This window comes from Gymnoscopelus braueri (assembly GCF_963280865.1).
Source record: "Gymnoscopelus braueri genome assembly, chromosome: 13".
In the NCBI taxonomy this organism is placed as follows: domain Eukaryota; kingdom Metazoa; phylum Chordata; class Actinopteri; order Myctophiformes; family Myctophidae; genus Gymnoscopelus; species Gymnoscopelus braueri.
In genome coordinates, this window is record NC_137615.1 from 48091207 (window position 1) to 48099487 (window position 8281).

The 8281-nt window shown below is 39.9% G+C and overlaps 1 long non-coding RNA gene across 1 annotated transcript; it reads right to left on the minus strand.

Moving 5' to 3' along the window:
• Positions 1-863: 863 nt before the first annotated feature.
• LOC308099171 lies at positions 864-2663 on the minus strand. Its single transcript, XR_013934361.1, has 2 exons — positions 2535-2663; positions 864-1429 (listed from the first exon to the last, which is right to left on the minus strand). It is a non-coding gene; the product is annotated as an uncharacterized lncRNA (long non-coding RNA).
• Between the last annotated feature and the right edge of the window lie 5618 nt (positions 2664-8281).

Below are 8281 nucleotides of genomic sequence, written 5' to 3' on the forward strand. Positions count from 1 at the left end.
CTGCAGATAGTCTACATATTCAATTTAAAATCACTCTTAACCCTTAAATTCAATTAATTATTTCAATGGACTAAACGTTTTATTGAATGGCCTTCCTGCCCTGGTATTTGACCTTTGTGCCCTCAAGAAATGTACAACACCAAAGTTCTTCTGTCACAAATAACTCCTGACACTTTATTACACTGTGCCTGCACTCTCCTCTTCACTTCTCTTCTATACTCCCGAATACTAGGATAGTTAACCCCAGGAATTTAAACTACAGTCTCCGATCTCTTTCAGGCTAGCACCTCCAACATAAAATGTAGTCCACCTGTGTGCTCCTACCTCCACTCGTATAAATCACCCTGTGTTCCTCCCTCTTCTTGAAATAGGTGTTCCCCACAGCCATTTCCATGCTTTTAAAGTCCAGCACCATCTGTCCTTAATTTATCTCCTTAACACCATATACCCATCACCTCCTCATCCCCTCTGTCCCCCTCCCCTACATGCCCATTGAGGTATGTTCCAATCACCACTCTCCCCCCCTGGGTATCTCCTCTACCACTTCATCTAGCTGACTCCAGAACTCTTCTAGATGTTTTCGATTGCACACCCTTTTTCGATCGCACTTGTGGGGCATATGCACTGATGACATTTATCATAAGCCCTCGAATATATCCAGTTTCATGCTCATCACTGGTCTTCTCTTCACTTCCCATGCTGTTTATATACTCTTCCTTTAGGATTATACCTACAGATAAAATATCCTCTTATGTTTATAACTACTTTGGAAATACAGGTGATGCATAGTTTACATTTCTCTCCTTTCATTCTTGTAAACCGTTAATCGTTTATTCAGTATGAGACCAATAACCCACACACTGTAAGAGCTGTACTGCTTTATTGAAGTTATTACAGCATTAAGTGGCAACCAATGCTCTGTACCTTCCTTGCCATAAAGTAAAAGGGGTTCCCAGGTGAAATATCAGTGATATTTATGAAGCAAAATTCAGAAGTAGATCAATATTACATCAAGCATATCATGAATATTAGGTATGAGTGCAAATAGGAATGGAGGAGGGGGAGTAAAGCAGGGGGAGAAGAAAAGAAGAAGAAAGAAACAGAGAATTGGTTGTTTTAGAAATTGATATCGACAATCATCTGTGCATCAGCAACTCTGTGTGTAAACTCTAGGTGTAGATCATTCTTGGTCCATTTGTTCTTTCCGTCGGTTGCCGCGTAATCAACATAGGTGTAAAGCACAGAGTATTGATTATCAGTTGGATTCTTCTTCTGGAATTGAACCCAGCCACCACAGCCATATAGAGCGAAGTCACACTTCTCAATTACGAGCTTGCCGGGACTTGATTCCACCACTTTGCCATGTTCCAGGGGTTGGGGGAGACTTTGGTGCAGACTGGTTGGGTAGTTAATGGTGATTTTGCCCATTCTACAAAAGAGAATGACATATGTATTGTGGATTAAATTACAAATGTTTTCGAAAATATGCTATAATAAGTGCATCAGTAACACTGTGAGACAGGGATAAAGATACAATTAGGATTTCCGTGGGGTGTTCGATGGCATTGTCTTTTTTCAATAACTTATAAACGACATACGTGGTTAGGCCGACTTGCTTATATTAATAAATAAGTAAGTATCTTTAGGGAACCAATGGTTCCCTAAAAATCTAAATAAAAAAGGCAGAACATTTTGATGCAAATAAATTGAATTAAATTCCAAATATTGACAAATAGTATTTTCAATTTGAGTCCATACCTGATCAAATGTTTATTATAATTGTAAAACTGTCTGCCTTGAGTCCATATTTAACATAAAAACTAGTGGTGTCTCATCAGTGACCTGTGAAGTGGTGCATATAAGACAAGATATAAAGTAGAAGGTTCATTTAAGTGTTATTTGAGTGCTTGGTTAGTTCAAACGATGGATTGTTTGATATCAGTAATATTTTCATTGTAACCTCAGAGTTCACCAGAGTGACACATACAGCTGTAAAGAATAAAATAAAGAGACATAATTTTGTGTCTACCAAATTCATGCATTTGTTAATATAATTCAGCACTGTTGAATTGAAAGTTTTGGCCCTTCTCTCACATGATCAAAGTCAGTATGGCCCTCTAGAACAAGAAGATGCCCACCCGTGATCTAAAGTGAAGGGATGAGCTTTCTTAAATATACTATTCAGATTAGTTTTTATACATAAACCTCGCAAATTTGCGAGTTTAATAGGAATATTAACTGGGTTAATACTCCTTTTAAACTCGCAAATTTGCGATTAACCACCCTCACTCCACTCCCGCAATTTTTCTTCCCCCAGTGACCCCACCTAGTTGGCCCCAATATGCCGCTGTAAAGTGTGGTTTAAAAAATCTAAATGGGATTAAAAAAAAGTCCCTATTGATCAACATTAATTGATATATTGTTCCGCAGCAGATTGATTAAACAACAAAGGCGAGGTAGCAATCCTGTTTATTATTATTATTATCATTATTATTATTAAGTTAATGCTAAATATTCAGAATGAGAAAGCTTACCTGTCAATGCTTCTGAGTTGGAACAAAGTTTGAGAAGAATGTTTCAGTTGACAAGTATAGATGCTTAAAATGTCAATAACTGGAGCTGAAGTCTTGACAACCGAAATGTTGCTGAAGGTGTGCATGGAGTTGATGGGTATTGCAATTTATTCTGAGGGCAGCATAGGTCATTCTCTGACTCATCCAATCAGCGGGAGGGGGAGGCGGGTCAATTTACATTTTGACATCCAATCAGTGATTTGGGGAGGCTAGTTTATTGACACCTTTTCTTTTCTCTGGAACAGGCTTTGTGTGTGTGTGTGTGTGTGTGTGTGTGTGTGTGTGTGTGTGTGTGTGTGTGTGTGTGTGTGTGTGTGTGTGTGTGTGTGTGTGTGTGTGTGTGTGTGTGTGTGTGTGTGTGTGTGTGTGTGTGTGTTGCGAGGCGAGGCGAGGGGAGGCGCAGCTCAGGAGCGCAGCTGGTTGTCTGAAAAACACACTGAATTGCGACGTCAGTGTGCCCAGTTTAATTAGACAGTCACAGCAGTATCTTATCAGCCTCTTTCTATGCAATTTTCTTCTATTAACTGAAAGATCTATACCATAACATGTCCAAAATATGGACACCGTCACTAGGTTGAAAGTGGTGAATGAATCTGCATGATACATTTGAGAAGTCAACTGGCCTAAAATGAGAAGTGATATTTGCACAAGGCGTGATGTTGTCAGTCTATCAGACCTGTCCGTCTGCCTAGTACATGTTTTATTGTCTCCGCCAGGCCGAAAGGCATGGCAAGAGTATGTTTTGCACCCCGTCCGTCCGTCCGTGTGTCCGTGTGTCCGTCCGTCCGTCCGTGTGTCCGTCCGTCCGTCCGTGTGTCTGTCTGTGAACAGCTAATCTCCGGCACCGTTGGCCCGGTCACTGCGAAACTGTGCACACGCACTCCCTGGATTCCAAAGCCGAACCTCTGCCCCGCATTTTTCAGATCTGTACCGATCACACAGATCGGTACAGTATCTCTATAGTCATTAAACGAAACGTGTCTTTCAGATTTTTCATATTCCATCCTGATTGGCTAAAAATGGCTTCCAAAGTTTGCAGGAGTGCTCCGTTTTGAACAAAATGCCTCCAATCATGAACACAAGCATGCAATTTCCGTGAAATTGTGCACGCACATTCCCCCTATGCCGAGGAAGAAATTCCAGTATTTTTTTTTCAAATCAGCCTCATGGTGGTGCTATAACAGGCCGATTCGTGTTATTACCTATAACTGCACCGATCTGTGTAAAACTTTGTAAGCGCACTCCTTAGAGGTCAAGGACAAACCTTTGCCCTGCATTTTTCCCATCTGCCTTTTATAGCACCACCAGGAGGCCAACTTATGTAAAACATTTTTTTTATATTACTCCTAACATTTCAAATAAATTATATATACATACACACACACACACACACACACACACACACACACACACACACACACACACACACACACACGCACACGCACACACACACACACACACACACACACACACACACAACGTGGACTCCCTGCCATGCTGTCCGTGGTGGTGAGTGTATTTGGGGAGGAGCTGTTAACGTTCACTAAATAATTCATACTCTTAAGTCTTAACTGTTGCCGAAAGTAATGCCTGCCTACCATATCAATTCATTTATCACATTATAAATAAATAGGTTATAACAAATTATGTATATAACACATAGGTTAAATCTGGAACATATGTGTGGATTCAGCTCCAATCCAAGACAATGAAATGCAAAATGGGGGCGGAGTTCTTCAATTGACAGATGTCAACTGTGAACTGTCACAACAAAGAATCATGAGTTAGCAGCTTGTTTTGTCTCTAAACTGAATGTTAGTTTTTAAAACTCACCAAATGATTTTGCAACATACAACTAGCTAGGTTTGCTGGTCTGACTTAAGTTATTGCCTCAATGTTCATAATTTAAAATAATGTTTTTGTCTTAACAACACACAGCCTTTTAAAACACCCTTCTGTTTGCTGCTGCCTTTCACAGTTATTGTTTCCCCCCTTTCTCTTCTGGCCGATTTTCCAATGAATGTAAGTTTAGTCTGAATAATTGCAGTTTGTTGTTAGTTAAAGCAGGAGGAAAACAGATTTGGAGCAGGCAGCATAGATGGGTTTCCGCGCGACGTCATCACAGAGCAGAGTGCGCAATCTGCGCATGCGGGTGGTAGAACGAACCGGAAGCGCCATTCGCTCTGTTGTTATTTTCGGGATTTAGATAGGCATAATGCTGCTATTTTAGGCATAATAGGCATAATGCTGCTATTATATACAAACAGATCCAACTTCCGACAAATCATTTTTATTTAGTAAAGAAGATATTACAAACTGCATCATTTAATCTACTTTCATTAAACCCGGTGAAGACCATTTATTTTATGAATGTACATTTGACTAGAGCTGCTGCGGGTAATAGCGCCCTCTACTGCTCAACCCTCCACTGCGCGCGCATCATCCTCTCATGTTTACAAACAGGAAACCCATCTATAGGTCACAGTGTTAAAGTGTTAAAACACTGTCTACATACATGATCCAAATGTTGTGGGTTCATATCCTCCTGTTCTTTACTCTGAGGCTGCACAAAATTAAGAAAGCATGAGCTGCAGGTCCCAGGTAGCCAGGACAAGCATGCAGATAATAATGTTGTGTTTAACAGGAGAAAGAAGCACACAGAACATTTTAGTTGTTTTCAGACTGGTTGCCCTCATCAGAATGTATTCACAGAAATCACACATTTACAATTCACTTTGTTTCCCATTTATTGTGTTACTTTGCATTATTTGTCTTTTACTTTGTCTTCAACTCTGTTTTCACCAAAACACACTCAATTAAACCATAACTGTATCACTGGAGTTAACCACCATTACAATACTGCATGTTTTTCCCATTATTCTTTTCCATAGCAAACCCAATACACATCATCATTCCAAAACATACAATGTAGTAACCAATCAGACCTTCATTAACTGTCTTGTCTTTCTCAGGAACATTCAGCTTTAACTTGTGACCTTTAACATTAGCTCCCGGAACCAATGAACACAAGCTGTTTCTACACTAAGGAAGTAAAACTTGTATCGTAAAATACAGTGGTGGAAAGTAAACTAAGTGTACTGTACTTAAATACAACTAGACCATACCCGGTGAAGGTTATTGCACGTCCTGTAGCGCGGTCCCCCCACGGGCAACCCCACCCCCCCCACGGGCTACCCCCCACAGACCCCCCCGTCGTGGAACCCCCCGGGTCCCGTCGCAAACACACACACACACGCAACGTTTAGCGCGAGTCGTCTCGTGCGCTCACACGCACACACAGAGCCAGCGTGTGCGCACACACACGGGCAAGTGTGCGCACACACACGGGCAACAGTGTGTCGCTGGATTGGATGCGACGCATTCGCAGTTCCACCCTCTGTGGATGCGACGCATGCGCAACACAGGCGCGACACAGACCACGACCCAAGACAGACGGACCGACAGAGGTTACTCAAATTATAGTATGATTATAGTATGATGATAGTATGATGTTGAAGTACTTTTACTAAAGTATACTAGTTTATATCTACTCCACTACATCTCAGAGACAAATATTTTACTTTTACTTTACTTATTTGAAAACTTTAGTTACTAGTTACTTTGTAGATATTGATTATTATTAAAAAAAACATACATTAATTAACATTGTGTGTTTCAGCCCGGACGAGAGAGAGGGATGGACATAGACACTGCGCAAGTAAACGTGCACCCGAGAGAGTCAGGACAGAGTTTGATACAGATGGATTCAGTGTTATATTATAATTTTGCAATGCAGTACACAAACCTGTCTAACTTATAGTCTTAATGGTTTGCCCTACAGTAAGTGTAAAAAAAAGTGACAAAGAATCTGCACTACAACTGGAAGAATTTCTACACAACAAAGTTCAGGGAGTTTTGTTTGTTTTTAGTACTAACTCTAAATCTAGCTTACAGTGAGTCTAGAGTAGTCGTTCTCATGGGTCCAGGGACTTAGTGTTCCTTGAGGGGGTTCTAAATGGACCCTTACAAGTCTAATTCTGACAGTGTGCAAATGTAACCAAATGGACCCTAACAGTTCCTTATGTACACTGTCACAGTTAAGAGGGGGTCCTTGAAAATCATGAGCTGACGTTTTGTAAGACACAGTTTAACTTCATCAGTTGGAGTGTTGGTGTGGGTCTGTTGATGTTTTCTACCTGAAGACACAAAGAGGAAACCCAGAGCTTAGAGCTTCACTCAAAGTTTCTCTGGCAACATGGGATGATTGAGAAGTCAGTGGACTGAGATACCTTAATGCTAGCTAACCCTGCACCTGTGACTGTTAGGGGGTATCCAGGAACAAGGTAGGGTAAGTGATATTTGTTTTGGTTAAAACAAAACGTTGTTTTGTTCAAAGGTTAGATCACTTATATTCTGATAGTAATCATTGCTATAAAGTGCTTGTTCAGTAACAGGAGTCTCCCCATCTCTCCCAGCTATTTAATGAACAGAAAATACATTTTCAGGTGGGTTGCCAATTTCAGCCAATCGGGAGAGAGCGCCCATTTAGTGTTCCAATTCGAATGTTGTCTTTGTATCATCACTTAACATTTCACTTTTTTAATATATGTATACTGTATCCTGTGTGAGTTCTCTTTCCTGATTGGATAAAATTGGTTGTGTATCTAAAAGTTTGGGAATTTGTTTATGCAATAAGAGTATTGTAATTTTGAGTGTCACTGAAAGAAGCCTACAACAAACAACAAATTCACAATTTCACAAAAACTCAACTGATGACAACTTCAGTTTAAAGATGGCACTTTTGTTCAAATAACCTCACCTGAAACCCACTTATGTTTTCTTGTAGACACTTTTGCAACTGTACTGTCTACAACTTCACTGCAGATGCTGATGGTACTATTTATTTGTTGTATTATACAGTTCTACAACTTACTTCCTGTGCATGAGCTGGGTTCGGATCTCCAGATGGAACTAATTGATATTCAGGGTGATGCCAAATTGAAACATACATTTGCTTTTGTGTCTCTGGAGAAATTCTATCAAAACCTGGGACCGAATTATCCTGCATTTAAAATGTTTGCCTCAAAGATCCTCTGTATGTTTGGCACAACATACCTCTGTGAGCAGGCTTTCTCTGTAATGAACATCAACAAATCCAAACTGCGCACAGTGTTGACACATGCACAGCTAAATGACATTATGAAAGTTAATACTGCTCAGAACCTGGTCCCTGATGTTGACAGGTTAGTTAAAGAAAAGAGATGTCAGGTGTCTGGAAGCAACAATTAAAAACAAGTGTTGTTTTGACCTGAGCTTTTACTGTTGGATTACTTTTTTCTATTCTAAAATCGCCAAAAAGGCATTGTCATTATTTATGATTCATTGATATTTTCTGATTTTTGTTGTATTATTATTGTACAAGTCTCTTCAATAAAAAAAGACTAAACTGAGTTCATTGTCTGAGTTTCATTGTTGAAGGTATGCCTGCATAAAAAGAATGTTGTGTACAGTGATCTATAGCTGAAACCTGAGAACAATGGGCACACATTAGCTAACAGAAACAAAAAATTTAAATGTTATTGGCCGTTCTCATGAGAACATTATCATAACCACACACATTACCTCACACATTACCAGGTAATGAATTTAATTGTTCTATTTCAAATGGATGGGCTCATTACAAATTGCATTGTTTGATTTTAATGTAA